The sequence below is a fragment of the Ambystoma mexicanum genome, chromosome 6p (assembly GCF_040938575.1).
Source record: "Ambystoma mexicanum isolate Mex_15411 chromosome 6p, UKY_AmexF1_1, whole genome shotgun sequence".
NCBI lineage: Eukaryota > Metazoa > Chordata > Amphibia > Caudata > Ambystomatidae > Ambystoma > Ambystoma mexicanum.
Window position 1 is genome coordinate 1,346,907,268 of NC_090935.1, and position 16,859 is coordinate 1,346,924,126.

Genomic DNA, 16,859 nt, shown 5'->3' on the forward strand with positions numbered 1-16,859 from the left:
CATTTGTGTGTTTATAGCACTGTTGTTAATTTAGACATTGATTTTTTTGTTTTTGTACTAGTAGTGTTTTTTGATAACTGAACATAGTGTGTACATGCAGTTTCCTTTGCCTATGTGCAGCCTGTATATTTTACTTAGAATCTGTTAGTTGAACATGCTTTACAAATGAGTATAATACTAAGCGTATTAAGCTCATTTGGCTTCTTAAGGCTGTGTTATTGAATGCTAGGAGATAGAAGAAATAATCATATACTTATTTAGCTATTTTTATAGGGTAAATGGCAGAAACTGTATAGAAAAGCATGGAATGTATGCATTTGTGAAGGTGTGGGTAATAAAGCAGAAGGATTTGATGTAGAGGCAGTGGTGTTGTTTCAGCTGGGAGCCTTTCTAATGATAGTGTCTATCTGTGTGAGTGTAAAAAGATACATGAACTCATCCTGTCTGTGTGTAAATTTATAGTACACATATAAGAGATAAGGGGGGCAAGTGGGACCCTCTTTTTTGTTTAAGGGGGGCCTGACTCAAGAGGGCATGTCATATACGAGAGAGAGAAGAGGAGTCAGAAGCTACCCCTGTTTAAAGACACAGGTAAGGATTGCAGCAGAGGACTAGGTTAAACAAATACTAGTCACAAATACATGGTCAGGAAAATAGCAAAAAAAGCATAGGTTTTTTCTACAAATACGACTTTGGCTCTCTAAAACAAAAGTTTACCATATTTTGACCTTAAATTGTAAACTGCGTTTGCTTTGTGATTTTCTACATCATACCACAGCTACAATTGATCCCCAGAGAGTCTCTATTTATGTAAAAATTAGATTTGTCCACTTTGTGAAAACACATTCTATTCAATTAATTTACAAGCAGACTACAATAACTAGCCCTTGCACTGTGTGGTTCCTCATGTATGATGTAAAAATGTGCTTTGTATTATAAAAGTGTATACTATGTCTCAACAGAAAAGGATTTAGAGACAAAAATATGACTCATCTCAACAAATCTTTGCCACGTCAATAGGATTTTTACATTTATCGCACGGTTTTGCAATTATGTTCAAATAATCCTTGTGATCCATATGAGGGCACAAAACGCCTTAGTATACGAGAAATGTGACCAACTAATTCGGTCACTATAAAATCTTGTGTTCTAATCCTTCGTTAGGCACTAGAAAACACCATCTTGGGGTCTAAACCAATCTCGTCACTATGGATGTAAACAAAGCCACATGTCAATGAAATCATTTGCATAGTATGACATTGTTCTTCATGTGGTCTCGAAACCTAACGCACAAAAACGGGCAGTTCTTTACTTTTATAACGCAGATTTTCCAACTATTGTACGGAATTCGAGTATTCATTTATCTTAGAATGCCACAATCCGATGTCCACTAACATCCCTCAATATATTTGTGCACCACACTATCTCGACTTCCAGAGCTCCCTGCCTGACGTAACCATCAGCTTGTCCCTATTCCATAATAATAATGAGGGCAACTGGCGTAGGCAGAATAAAATAAAGTTACACTTGTTCAAAACTTCACCACAGCAAGGTAACACTACGCATGTGAGCAATGCAAAGACTATCAGAGTAGCCGGCACAGTGAGGAACGATAAAGTTGCACATATTCAAATTCCGACACAGTTGATAAACAGACTGCGCATGCGCGCAATGTGAATACTAACAAGGCAGCAGAGACCGCTACAGCTCACCCTTCGAGATACTAGGTAAGCCACTACCCCTTCCCCCGCAAGTTTTCACTCCCCCTAGCAGTTCACTTCATTTGTGACATAACAAAGTCAAAGGCAGACTATTTTATCTACCAATCCCTTCCAGCTTTGATTTAGCACGATCTTGTATATATATGTTTGCCTTACCGCCGGCAATAGCAAACGCAGCTATAGAAATCACACGTCTCGCACGGCTCATTTCTCGTGCTATTATCACCAATTTATCACGCGCAGTTTGCTCCAAAAGTAGCTATTTCAATCAATATAGTTACTTACCCACAAAATCACTGCATGCAGCTCCAGCACACCTCTCTTTGCTATTATTTGCATATATCAGCCACTGGGATCACGCTAGATATTATCTCACTAAAGACACAAAATTCAGCATTTTCTGTAAGTCTAATCAACAATGACTTATAACGATCAATTAATTTCTCAGGGTAACCTGTTCTATCGTACTGCATACTTCGCAACAACGCTTCACTACTCTTCCTGTTCGCCAGGTTCCAGTCATTCACCAGGTACTACAATGTTTTAACCTTTTAACTCTTCATGAAATCACTCCAATGCAAATAGATTCATTCTACAGATAGCAAGGTAATCTATTACCCCCTTTCTTTTAGAGAACAGAGAACAATCAATACCATTGCCAGTATCAAGCATGTCAGTCATCCATTCACCTGAGTCAAAAAGACTAATTCAAGGTACGTCCTTGAATTGCAGCCTCCCCTTCCTAATCATTCACCCCTTGGTCAGTCACCAGTATCACACCCCATGTCATCCATTTCTACAGGTACAGTCTGGTACCCGCTTCACAAACATCCACGTCCTGGTGACAGTTCGGTCCCTTCAGATAAACTTACAAGATACAACACCTGCTGAGGGTCATGTTTTACCAAACCAGAAACACCAACTACAATATGTGTCGACAACAATGGTGTACTATTATCCTTGAGTAGTACAGAATTTTTCTGCACAAAGAGTATTGTTACTAACCCTCACTACAATGCATAGTTTTTTAATATCATTGTATATTTTTGCCCTCATGGGCTCATCTATGTCTTTTTTAAGGCCCAGTGTGATTAAGAGGTCTACCAACTTTTAGATGTATGATCAAAAAATAAATACTGTTTACACTTTGCTATTTTCCTGACCATGTATTTGGTCAAAGGGGAAATGGGACACACTATTTAAATTTACATTCACCACGCTCAGATTTTTCGATTTGTCCGCGGACACTGTGGTTGTCCGCGGACAAAGCGTATTACATACAGGGATTTTGGGGTTGAGAGGCATGCAAATGAGACTGTGCAGAGCAAGGGATTGGTCAATAAGGTTTACTGGGTGTGTTGTGTAAGGAGAGAGTTTGTCAGAAAGTATTTTTCCTGAGAGAAGAACAGATAGCTATGGCTGTGTGTTTCAGAAAACAGATTATCTGGATTTTGGAGACTCATGGATAAATTGGTTGGAGGTGCATACAGAACGCTGTGGAGTGGCTGCACATCTTGGATTCCCTCATGTGGAAGTGCACTGGCATGGAGTGTGTGGAATGAAGTGGCTGGATTTGGTACCTCTTTGTGCTACTGGTGACAGAGCGTCATCCAGACATTATTATTATTCATTGTGGAGGGAACAGTTTAGGACATGTGTCTGGAATTTATTTGCAATTTGCAATGAAAGAAGGACTTGGGAAGGTCATGGACATATTTCCAAATTCCCAAGTAATTATTTCCCGTATTGCGCAGAGACAAATGTGGCTGCGTTCTTCTTCATTTGGTCCACAAATGGAGAAAGCGAGGCGCAATGTCAATAAGGCTGTTTGTGCCTTTTTAAGAGATGCTGGCATGTCCTCTTTTCACAATGAAAATATTATGTTTCATAGCACATACATTTTTCGCAGAGATGGAGTACATCTTACTTATGGCAATCAGATTTTTCTGCAAAATATACAAAATGCATTGCAACTTTTTTTGGAATTACATTAATACATATTGCAGTAGGTGTCGATCATTTGAAGTTTTTGAAACACAAAAAAACCCCACCAAAAGGCTCTTTTCAGAGCCACCACTTCCTTTCAGGGAAAAGTGCAATAGTTCTAATAGGGCAGCTCCTCAAAAGTGTTAATGTCCGTGGACTTCTAAAAAAAAAATGCACAGGGCCCTGCACTATTTATTTGTCACTTCTATTTTTAAACTGTGAAAGGCGGTTCTGAAAAGAGCCTTTTTGTGTTTTGTTTTTGTTGTTTTATATTTTGTTTGTTTTTTTAAACAAACACAAGGAAAGGAGGGGAAAGGAGGCTAAGGAAGGGACACCAAACACGGGGATAAGAAAGGGCAGGTGGAGAGAGGAAGATGTAGGATGGGCCTTATTCAGGTAGTGGGCAGTTCTTCTGGTGCTCCTTGTCCGCAGTCTCGAAAGCACTCTGAAGATTCTCCCCCCTGCAGAATACTGCATCACAGTACATGCACAATATTGTGACCCTCGAAAGATAAGGGTCAACAGCATCATGAATGGCCTGCGAGGCAGCTGGAGGGATGCGCTGTCCCACAGGAGTGTCTCTTGTGGTGGCAGGAGCGGAAACGGAGGATGCTGCAGGGGAACTTAACCTACTACGTTTATCGCAAGGTACAACCTTACGAATAGCCCCACCGTGGAACGACTTCAGGTGTCGTACCAAAGCTATACGAACCAGGCCTTCCACGACTCAGCACTATGCAGCACTGATTGCAGATCACCTTATCCGCACAAGCTTTTGGCACTCCATCAAGAGTGATAAGTAACCGCCACACCCAAGACTCACAGGGAGTGCTGGTTGTAGGGACTTCCACTACCTCATCCTCTTCATCCTCTTCATCCGTCTCCTCTGCATCCTCACACCTGTTCCCCTCTGCATGTCCTTGGGGAGGTGGTGGTGGTGGAGGGGGTGGGGGTGATGATGAAGCCGAAGCAGCCATGGTTGCCATTTGGAGGATAGCAGGCAGAAGTCAGCAGCAATGCAGTGAATGCAGGTCAGAAGCAATGCTCTGTCAGGTAGCCAGAAGCACAATGAGGAGAAATTCTAGGGTGTGGCCTTTTATAGGGGTTCTGGACAGATCGAACACCAGAAAAGGCAAAAAAAGTTCCAAAAAGTATGTAGATCGTCAGGGACATTGTCTGGGACACATGTGCAATGGTGAACTTTTAATGTAAAATACCTTGGATTGTCCAAAAAAGCACTTTTAAAATGTTTGGGGGCCCAGACAGTGTCCGCAAATAAGGACACACGCTCATGTGGGTGTGGTCACATGATGACGTCGCGGACACGTTCGCGAATGGGACGGCTGTCCGTAGGACACAAAATGTTCATGATCAGTTGTGCGCATGCGTGCGGGTGTTCTATGGACAGTGTTCTAGTCCCCGAACTAATTAAAAGTGCGACACATGTGTGGCGGACAGTTACGGACAGGTGCGATGTTCGTAGGACCTATGGGTGTGGTGCGCAGGTGTTTTATGGACAGTGTCGAAGACCCTGAATAAAATAAATGTGCATCATAACATTGCGGACAGGCGGACGGGATAAGTGTTCTACGGACATATCCATTGTGTGCTGACATTGCGAACAGGGGTATGTTCTTAGGACACCTTAATTTAAATAATTACGGACATGCGAACGGATGTCGTGTCTTGCGGGCACTCCCATTTTAATTACGAACAGTAAGAACAGGCATAGTGTCCTTAAGACATCCCCATTTTGGGTAATTACAGACATCCCGGACATCGAGTGTGTTCTAAGAACACCTCCATTTTGATTGCGGACAGTACAAACAGATATAGGGCCTCATTACGACTTTGGCGGTAGCCATGCCCTTAAAAAGGGCATGGCTGCCACCAAAACCGGGTCCGGGTTCCCTGAATGGGGAATTACCGGGCCATTCCAAGTTTGGAGGGCCTGGTAATTCCTCCTTCAGGGAGCCCGGACCTTCCCCATTCCCATTTGAGCCCACATAGGGCTCAAATGGGGATGGGTGCAGGGAGCTAACAACGGGCCGATTATGACCGGCCCGTTGTTAGCTCCCTGGTGTCCCCTCGCGGGACCCGGTAAGGACGCCTGGTTTTGCCGGGCGTCCTTACCGGGTCCCGCGAGGGAACCTCGTAATGAGGCAGAATGGGTTTAACGGGTCCGCCTCCATTAGCGGCACCTGTTAACCCATTCCGCCAGGGTCATAATGAGGCCCAATAGTGTCCTTAGGCCACCTCCATTTTGGTTAATTGCGGACATCTCGGACATCGAGTGTGTTCTAAGAATATCCCCATTTTGATTGCAGACAGTACGGACAGGTATAGTGTCCTTAGGACATCCCCATTTTGGTTAATTATGGACATCCCGGACATCGAGTGTGTTCTAAGAACATTTCCATTTTGATTGCGGACAGTACGGACAGGTATAGGGTCCTTAGGACACCTCCATTTTGGTTAATTACGGACATTCCAGACACCCGCGTTGTCAGCGGACAACTTACCTGCCTTTTTAAAAAAAAATAAGACACAGAGGAATAAAGTAACAACACATAATATTTTATTATTGTGTACAAATATAACATTTATGAAAGAGAGGGGGAAGCAGAAACTGAAACAAATACAGGAGAATTAGGGGTTTGGTGATGATGGATGGAAGGGGATGATTGGATGGAAGTCTCATCATAACGTTTTTCTTGGTGGGGCGGATTTGGGGATAGTTGACTGGGACATGGAGAGGGGGAACAGGTACATGTGGGACATCTGATATTTAATGTTTTCTTTTATGTCGTCCTCCACAAAAGAACTTTTAAAAGATTGAAATTTTTCATTAACATATCAATTTTTTGTTCCATTTGCTGCAGAGCATTTTCTAATGTTTCTCTTGGTATATTATTTTCACTGTTTGTATGGTCTGTTAAAAAAAGAAATGTGTTAAGTACACATAAAGTAATGGTTATTAATTGACTTATATAGAGAAGTGTTCTGTCTACCATTAGTATCACTGTCTTCACTCATTTCATCACGTGGGAAATTTTCTTCCAGCCATTCCAAAGTACTGGATATTTCTGTGTAAAAAAATATTTATTACTTTTAATGTACCTAACACAGGAAGTTTAGAAATATATAAGAAAATTGAAGTTTACTTACTAGTTTTGGTAAATTTTGTTGTTACTGTTGTGTAGGTCTGCTGTTGCTTTTTGGTGTACAGTTTCTGTGAGGTAATTATGTTGGAGGCACATGCATTTTGTTTTGGTATTATCCATTCTGGTGCATATGCTATTTAAATGGACGGTTGATGTCTTACATATAGTTTCCACTTCTTATTTATTATTATATATAATGTGTTTATGTGCTGCTTTTTGAACTTGTTCAGTGTTTCTATTGCATGATACAACAATGTAAGATACCTCCTGCGTTTTTGGATAGTGTTGATGTTGACCGCGTCTGTCTGCGAACATACGCACAGTCTGCGGACATCAAAATCACTAGCTGGGGGTTCAGTATGTTCTATGTTACATGTATGTAAACTAAGGGAATCCTAGTAAACACCTATCAAATTCACACTATGTATATCTATATTCAGTAAAAAAAACGTTGTTAAAGGGACATTATGGTTAAGTTGCACTAGGAAAAACCTATGAAATTCTATGGAAAAACGTTGTTACAGGAACATTATGATTACAGGTAAAACCCCCCGAAATTCGACAGTTATGGTAAGCTAAGCAACCATAACTCGTGGCACCAGTGTGCACTGCAAGGACTAACACCCATGACATCAATGATGCAATCACAAATCTCATTCATGACATCACTGATGACATCACATGTGCATTTAGTTTTAATGGGAAGCCGCCACAAGGGATTGTTATTGTAGTGGTGGCAGAAAACTATCAAAGATCATTGGAGGAACTATCATGAGAGAAGTCGTTAATGGAGGAATGCATTACTTTACAAACCATTATATTGCAGACTTCCTCACTGTACATGAAGGAACTCATTTGCAAACGTAGCCATTGTCTGCAACATGCCTCATAGACGTGTACCTTTCAAAATCTTTTCATGTTACATAGTGAAATCATGAATGCATTTGCTTTAGAGTGTTGGGTACTGTGAAACATGTAAGAAGTAGCTACCATTGCTTTTTTAACTACATAAATGCAGTAATGCACAGAAACCATGAATACACCACAATGCATACAAACATGACCATATGGAAGGAAATTAAAGTAAGCTAAAAAGGAGCAGTATTATCAGGAAATGTTGATAACATAACTGATTATCTTCATGCACAGAAACCAGTGCTGTGTTTTACGCTTTCCTCTTCGCCTATATGTATATGTATCATATGTTGTGAGTGAACCGTAAGGAAAGTAGTGTCAGAACATCTGAGAGGAGTGCCGTACACAAATATAGAACCTTTTGAATTCTTTGTTCCTGACTGTTAGTGAAGAAAAACACCTGCCCTACTTATGGCAGTGAACAAAAGAGAGGGAGACAAACATGTGATGTCATCAGTGATGTCATGAATGAGATTTGTGATGGCATCTTTGATGTCATGGGTGTTAGTCCTTGCAGTGCACACTGGTGCCACGAGTTATGGTTGCTTAGCTTACCATAACTGTCAAATTTCATTTCTTTTTCCTCAGTTTTCGGTTTTATCTGTAACAATAACATCCCTGTAACAACTTTTTTCCATAGAATTTCATAGGTCTTTCCTAGTGCAACATAACCATAACGTCCCGTTAATAATGTTCTGTTACTGAGTCCTGGGCTGCCCTCATGATAAACGTGTGGAAAGGGCAAATTGTCTGGTGTATGTATCCATTTCCGCTACCCCTTACTTTTCCAAATAGTGTTGCTGTAGCGTACCAATTACAGATGTAGATAGTAAATGTTGTTTAGTGAGTCAGTAGGCTCTCTTTTTGTGTTAACAGTGCATGATAAATCTGTGCCACACACTACTGGCCGAGATGAGTACAGATGAGCAATATGGACTTTTCCTAGTGACACTGCACCGGGTAGGCGTATGTGCAATCACACTGCAAGTATCCGTATGACTCCATTAGTGTGTGCATGTCTGCATCTTCGAATGCACTTTTAAGTCGTTGTGGAAGCACACGTGTTTCCGTTCCACACTTAGACCCATGCGTAGGTCATCCACTCTAGACTGGTAACACCGCCCCTGTCGGCAGCCCTACAGATTCATGAAGTAGGATACCGCATTTAAAGTACTGCTGTCGACTTAGTGGGTGGCCCGGCAAACCTACCAATGTGTGGCTAATGTAGTCTTAACTGTATAACGTCCACAAGTAAACAAGGAACAGCAACCTGCAGTGCCACGTGGGTGTGTGAAATGTTCCATTACTTTGATTTAATCTGCTGCTTGCCTTTCCATGACCCTTGAAACAGATACATTGGGCCTCATTACGATGTTGGAGGCAGCCATGGCGCTATTAGCGCCATGATTGCCTCCAAACCCGTTCCGACTCCGCCCTGGTGAATGGAGCAATTACCGGTCCATTCCAAGGTTGGCGGGACCGGTAATTTCCCATTCACCAGGGCCATTCCCCATTCCCATTGAGCCCATATAGGGCTCAATGGGAATGGGGAAGGCGCTAATAACGGTACCGCAAATTGTGGTCCCGTCCTTAACGCCTGAAAAAACCAGGCGTTAAGGAAGGACCCGCAAAGGGAACTCATAGTAGGGCGGCAAGGGATTACCGGCATATAGGGCTCAATGGGAATGGGGAAGGCGCTAATAACGGTACCGCAAATTGCGGTCCCATCCTTAACGCCTGAAAAAAACAGGCGTTAAGGAAGGACCCGCAAAGGGAACTCATAGTAGGGCGGCAAGGGATTACCGGCACCAGTGCCCTTACCGGTGCTGGTAATCCCTTACCGCCCACCTCGTAATGAGGCCCATTGTGTCTGCCGGTCGTACAGTTGAACAAAACATGTAACTGCAGGTGGGACAGTTTGTACTAAGTCTGCAAAATGACAAAGCTGGTGCACCTTCCTCGCGCACATAGTAGTGCATGTGAAGGCAAGTAAGGAAGCAGCAGAATATGCAGAACGCAAACAACCGTACAGGTGGTTAGAAAAGCGCTGTAGCTGCATGGCTCGCACACAATAAATGGCTTCCTGCTACACATAATGAGGCTGTGTTTCGCGGTGTTGTAGAAAATCTTTTATTCCACAATGTATGTATATCCGTTAATGCTACCCCTAACACTAATGGCATAGCATAAAGTGTTTGCATTGCATGTGATGACAACTGAAGTGAAAGCACAAGGGACCAGTGGACAGGCTAGCGGCCTTCCAACAATTACGTATGGTACTTTCATGTACACCATTTCCCACATCTGCTGCGGCCAACAAGAGGGAAACTCCTGTAGGGCAGCAGAGCTGTAAAAGAACCTTTGCAAACCATATGCCGCACTATAGACCCTTACCCGGCAAAGGGCATTGTATTGTGCATGTACTGCAATGCGCTACTGTACACAGGGAAGGTACTTGGAAGAGCGTGGGGATGGTCCTTACGGGAGCATTGGAATGACTGGTGCCTATGTAGGTGAGGGCCACCCAATAGTTCAGTCTCCCGGCAGGCCCCCTGTAGTATCCGGGCAGGTGCTGCCCTTCTGTACTAGACCTTTCCTGCCGTTTCTTCTGTAGCGTGTGTGATAACACCATAATAAATGAAAATAAAGTGGGAAAGCAAAAAAGGTAAGTAAAGGAAGCACCTTTCACAGATCAACAACGCAATTGCCAATGCACGCATGCAGGGCGGGAGGCGTGGCAGTGTGGTAAACACTGCAGTTTAATTGGTTAAAAAGGGGGTTGCTGTACAAAGAGGTTTTTTTACGTGTTACAGAGCGTTTTCAAGAGAATCATAACGCAACACTAACTACTAAAAAATATCACTACTTTCAAGAGGGGCACCAAGCCAATGTAGATGGGGTGTGCAAATATCGGGATGGCTGCCGTTGTAAGGAGAACATTATAGCTGTGGAAAAGTGTTCTTGCTGTGAAAAGTCATATTCCCATGGGCAAAATATGCCATTGGCACATGTCAAACGAAGCACAAATATACTTTGCAATGTACGGTGCTGTCTGCATTCACGGACCAACTAGAAAATGACAGTGGCTGCATAATGCGATAGAAACCTACGCAAGAGATTGGAAACAAATGCATGAACTGGTGAAGTGGCTCCTTAATCACAAACGGCACTGAAGCTTGTGTAACATGCTGTCGAATTTTCCCTGCACAATGAACAACAGTAACATCGGCATGATTGCGTGTCACCAAAGTGTCACACAGAGAAACCAAAATGAGGCACTTCATTGTAGCTACTCCATAGCACTACACATGCACTTGCGACATTGCAAAATGAGTACCCACTGCACAGTCAATGTATGTTGGAATCCCCTAAAACCTGCACGCTGTGCCTCGTGAAACACACAGCCATAACCGCACTCTCTGCTTTTCTGTTGACAAATACACTGTGTAGCACAGTCTGTCCGTGAACACCACATCCACAAACATTATTGGCCAATCCCTTAGCCTCTGCAGGCCCATTTCTATGGCCATCATCTGCAAAAGGGGTGTATGGAACACGTGCAACCCTGCAAGTATCGTGCATGTGGGAGTGAGGAAATAACTTTCAACCAGGGGAGCAGACGTCGTTATTTGTGGTGGATCTTCAAAGAACCTTTGGGTTTTTTTGTTTTTTTTAAATGTACTTCCCTAGAAACAGTTTTGTTGCGGCTTCCATACATAAATGTGTTTTTTTTTTTTTTAAATATATTTTATTTTTTCTCAACCAAACAACACTACAACGAAACATAAATAAAAACACATCAAACAATAAAACCAAACAAACAAAAAATAAGGCACTGCAATCCCCATCCCTCCCCCCTATGAGCCTGTAGAGTGTCCGCCATCAGTGTCCGTTCCGTGCGGTGGGGCCTCATCGCTCTCAAGTCCAGCCAAGGCCGATCCCGCACCAAACAGCTCAGCTAACAATAACTTCCATGCCGTGAGAGAGCCTATTTCTTCCTCATCCCCTGCCATACTGCCATCTTGCCACGCTGTCGTTTCGGCATCCGCCCATTTTTGGAGATCTCGCCACCAGTCCTCCACTCGCGGCTTATGACATTTTTTCCACCCCATGGCTATCCTGCGTTTGGCAAGCACATAGGCCAGATCCTTAAGTTTCTCAACATGTCGAAGCTTACGCGCCCTGGGATACCCTCCCAGCAGACAAGCCCAAGCCGAATCCACCTTAAGTGTGATACCCCTCCTTGCCAGCCTCCGCGCCACTTCACCCCAGTAGGTTGCAATCACTGGGCATGCCCAGAACATATGTATCATGTCCGCATTCTCTTCGTTACACTTGGGGCACGCCTGGCGCCCACTATCCAGAAATTTGGAAATTCTAAGGGGGGTCATATATGCCCTGTGCGTAATATAGAGCTGTATCTGCTTGAGCCTGGCGTTCCTCGATACCTTTTTGTGGTACCCCAGGGCGCGCTCCCACATCCCATCCGACATCGGGGCCCCCATCTCCGCTTCCCACTCCAGTCTCAGGTGCCCCAAATCCTTCCCAACCTTTGTCATCAACATCTCGTACAACCTAGAGACCTCGTGCCCACCCTCTGATGCGTCATACATTGTTTCTAGCGTGGCATCCGGTTCATCGGCCAAAGTAGTTTCGGGCCACGTGCTCCGGACCTCCCGGACCACCCTATGATATGTTACATATTGACCCCTGTGTAGCCCCGACCCTGCTTCCAGTTCATCGAACTCCATCAGGGTCCCATCCTGCCAGATGTCGCCCATAGTGATCAACCCCACTGACTCCCAATATGTCCGGATAATAGCTCTCAGCTGCCCGTCTTCCTTTGCCAGGGCGACCAGAGGTAACTGCGGCAGACATGGCAAGGGGTCACCCATCATCCGACAGGTACGCCGCCATATGTTCCTGCCAAGGGCTAGCATCTTAGGACGCTCTTTCATCAATGAACCGGTCACCCAGATCACCTCCCGCAGATAGAAGGGGCAACAGTCTCTCCCTAGCAGCCTATGTTCGGAGGTCTCTTCATCTGAGAGCCACCTGGCCACGTATTGCAGTTGCGCCGCAATATAATAGGCCTCAAAGTTCGGCAGCTTCACGCCACCTTTCTCGTAAGAGTTCTGCAATTTCCATAATGCGACCCTGTTGCGCGTGCCGTGCCACAGGAAACTCCTACACACGCTATGTAACTTAGCGAAAAACTTCCTAGGTATCATATACGGGATGTTATTAAAGTAATGCAGGAGCCTGGGCAGCACCACCATTTTAAGCATAGCTCCACGACCCATCATCGCTAAAGGCAATCTTTCCCAGAACCTCATGCACCTCTCAATCTTACCCACAGCTAGCTCAGTATTATGCCTGTGTTCTTCTTCGGTCGTGTGATACACGTCAATGCCCAGATACCGGAAGGAGCTCGTCGCCCACGGGATCCGCAGCACTGGCAACCTCTCCGCCGGTATCCCCAGATAACTGCCTAGCGGGAATAGTACGGATTTCTGAGGGTTGACCGCTATGCCGGACAACCAGGCGTACCTCTCCAATACCTCCAAGATATACTGCAAATTCTCTTCCGGATGTTTCAGGTATAACAGCATATCGTCTGCATACAGGGATATAAGATGGCACTCCCCTCCCACCTCTATACCCACCGGGTCATACTGCTGCCGGAGGTAGATTGCTAAGGGTTCGAGGGCCAGTATGTACAACATTGGGGACCAAGGACACCCTTGCCTGGTGCCTCTGCCTAACTGCCATCTATCTGACACCACTGCGCCCGTACGGACCCTAGCCAGAGGCGCACTATATAATAGCTCGGCCCACCTCATATAGCCTGGTCCCAGTCCGAACCGCCCCAAAGCCGCCAACAGCCACGGCCATCGAACAGAGTCGAACGCTTTAACCGCGTCCAACGCCACTATCGCCATTTCGCTGTCCTCACTGCCCCCCCATTCCACCACCCTGTGAAGGCGTCTGTGATTGTGAGTAATATTCCTGTTCGGGACATAGCCCGTCTGGTCAGGATGGATCAGCTTGCCTATTACCCTCCGCATTCTGGCCGCCAGGACAGCTGTTAGGATCTTGCTGTCCTGGTTCAGCATCGACAGGGGCCGGTAGGAGCCACAATCATGTCCCGGTTTATTGGGTTTGGGGAGCGGTACTATAATCGCCTCCCTGAGTGATTCCGGCAGCCGCCCCACCTCGAACGCTTCATTAAACATCTCCAGCATGGGCGGGAGCACCTCCTCTCCATACGCTTTATAAAACTCACTGGGGAACCCATCCGCTCCTGGGGCCTTGCAAGTGGGTAGCTGCCGCACAATCTCCAGCAGCTCCTCCAGAGTGATCGGAGCACCCATCTCCTCTCGCTCTTCGTCACTTATCTTGGGCAGGCCTATGTCTTCAAGTACTACCTCTATCTCCTCCCGGCTTCCCCCCTCTCGATCCTCATATAATGCTTGATAATATTCCGCGAATGCCCCATTCACCCCTTCCTGGGTGTCCTCCTCCACTCCCTCTTCAGTGATAACTGATCGGATCGGGGATCTTGGGGTCTCGCTCTTATACAGCCAAGCAAGAAGCCTGCCCGTCTTGTCTCCCCCGGCATGCAACCTCTCAATGTACTTCCTGTAATTCAGATTACAAAGCCTGTCCCAATGTTCTGCGCACCTCTGCTGCAGATTAATGACCTCCTCCGTGTCCGTCCCCCCCTCCCCCAGCTCCTTCTCCAACTCAATCTCGGCTCTACGCAGATCTGCCAGGACTCCTCCCATTAATCCCTTGGATTTCGCAATGGCAACCCCCCTCATTACAACCTTAAAGGCCTCCCACAAAGTACCAGCCGACTTGACGCTGCCTGTGTTCGCCTCAAAGTAAGCAACTATCTCCTCCCTCACTTCCTCTCTGAAGACTGGATCCCTGAGCGCTTCCGCCCTAAGGCGCCATGTTGGAATTCGCGCACGTGGGGGACAAAGCTGCCAACGCATGACCAGGGGCGAGTGGTCCGAAAGGACTCTCGCCCTGTAGTCTACCTGGTCACACTCCGCGACAACATCCGGAGTGGCGAAAAAGTAATCCAGCCTTGTGTGTAACTGGTGCGGGCCGAGTAATGCGAATATTGCCTCACGCCAGGGTGTCTCGTCCTCCACACGTCTGCCAGGCCAAGGTCTACCAGCAGCGCCTGCAGTACCCTAGTCGCCGGGCTGGGCCTATCCACCCTGTCATCCGACCTGTCCTCCTTGGGGTTTAGTACACAATTAAAGTCCCCTCCCCAAATCACCGGACCCCCCATCCCTTCACCCAATCTAGTGATCAGTGTCCTAAAGTATGTCGCCGTGTCACGGTTGGGAGCATAAGTATTTATAATACACACTACTTTATTCTCCACAAGCCCCCTTACCATGACCAGCCTCCCATCAGACTCCACAACCTCCCCCAGTAGCTTAAACGGGACATGTGGTGCAACCCAAATCAGCACACCTCTAGCATAGGCCGAATATGTAGATCCAACTACTGTCCCTCTCCACTTTCTCCCCACCAGTTCCAGTTTATCCCGTGTCAGATGTGTCTCCTGTAACAAGGCGACATCTATCTTTTGCCTTTTTAGGTACAACATGACCTTGTTACGCTTAAGGTAGCTGTTAAGCCCCCTAACGTTCCACGTTAGTATCCTAAGGTCCCCCATGATGTATCAGTGGCTCCCATCTCTCTCCCAGGTCCACTCGCCTCCCCCCTACCTCGAAGGCCCCCATTCCCAGTTTCTCTCCCAGGCTCATATAAAAACTGACCCACCCCACCCCCCTAACCCAACCAACTGCCCAGCTCCATCCCTGGATCTCAGGCATCCCTGTGTTCGGTTCTCTCTGGAACCCAAGTAGAGAACCCGACAGGGTGTCACCCCACACACAGTGACTAAACTAAACTTAAACTGGGGTACAAAGAACAGCCCCCGGAGGCTCCCCTCCCGCACTTCCGTATCCGCGCACACGGACCATGTTTCAAAGTCCTAACGCATACACTATCATAACAAAGTCACACCGACTATATTCCAGTCCCAATATTCATAGCCCAACCGGGCCCGCAGCGTCACTTATCTCTTCCCGTTCCATCCGCCGTCCGCTCATCTGGCTCCTGAGGACAGTTTTGTGCATCGAGCCATTCCATGGCCTCCTCCGGAGTGTCAAAGAACAGCATCTTAGTCTTGAAGAAAACCTTCAGTCTGGCCGGGTAAAGCAACATATACTTGTACCCTGCTGCCCGCAATCGCCTCTTGACCACCCCAAAGTTCATGCGACTGCGCTGCACTTGCAAGGTGTAATCGGGGTAAGCAGTAATGGTCGCCTCTCCTCGCTGTATGATGCCCCCCTTACGAAAGTGCTCAAGGATCCTTTCCCGATCCCAATAGTTGAGGATCTTGGCGATCACAGGCCTAGGTGGGTTCCCCGGCGGTGGTCTTCTGATCAAGGCTCTGTGCGCCCTCTCCACCGCAAACCCCTGCGACAGGGCTCCCCCAGTGATCTCCTGCAGCAGCAAGTTCTCAATAAACTCTGTGGGATTCTGGCCTTCAGCCCCCTCCGGCAGGCCCACGATGCGAACGTTATTTCTCCGGGCACGTCCTTCCGCCTCTTCAGCCCTACTTTCCAAGTTGCCCACCCGCTGCACCAGGGCATGGATATCGCGCTTATGTGCAGTGCAGTCCGCCACAGTAGGGCCCATCTCCTTTTCCAGAGTTTCCGTGCGCTCAGCCAGGGCTCGTACATCCTGCCTCAGGAGGTTCACGTCCTCCTGCACCGCCCCGACCTGTAGTTCCAACGCAGTTTTCAATTTGGCCACAGCAAGTTGGAGCTTGGTCTCCCACGTCGCCTTCAGGTCCGCGATCGCAGCGAGGACCTCCTGGTTCGCACCACCGGCGGCCATCTCCTTGGTCTGAGCCTTGTCCTTGCTCCTGGCACCTTCCAGGCCGGGCGACGTCTTGGCGTATTCGTCGAGCGTGGGCTGTTTATTCTTCGCCCTCAGAGGCTTGTTCGACATATCTCCAGTCAGGAGCGTCTTTCCGGTC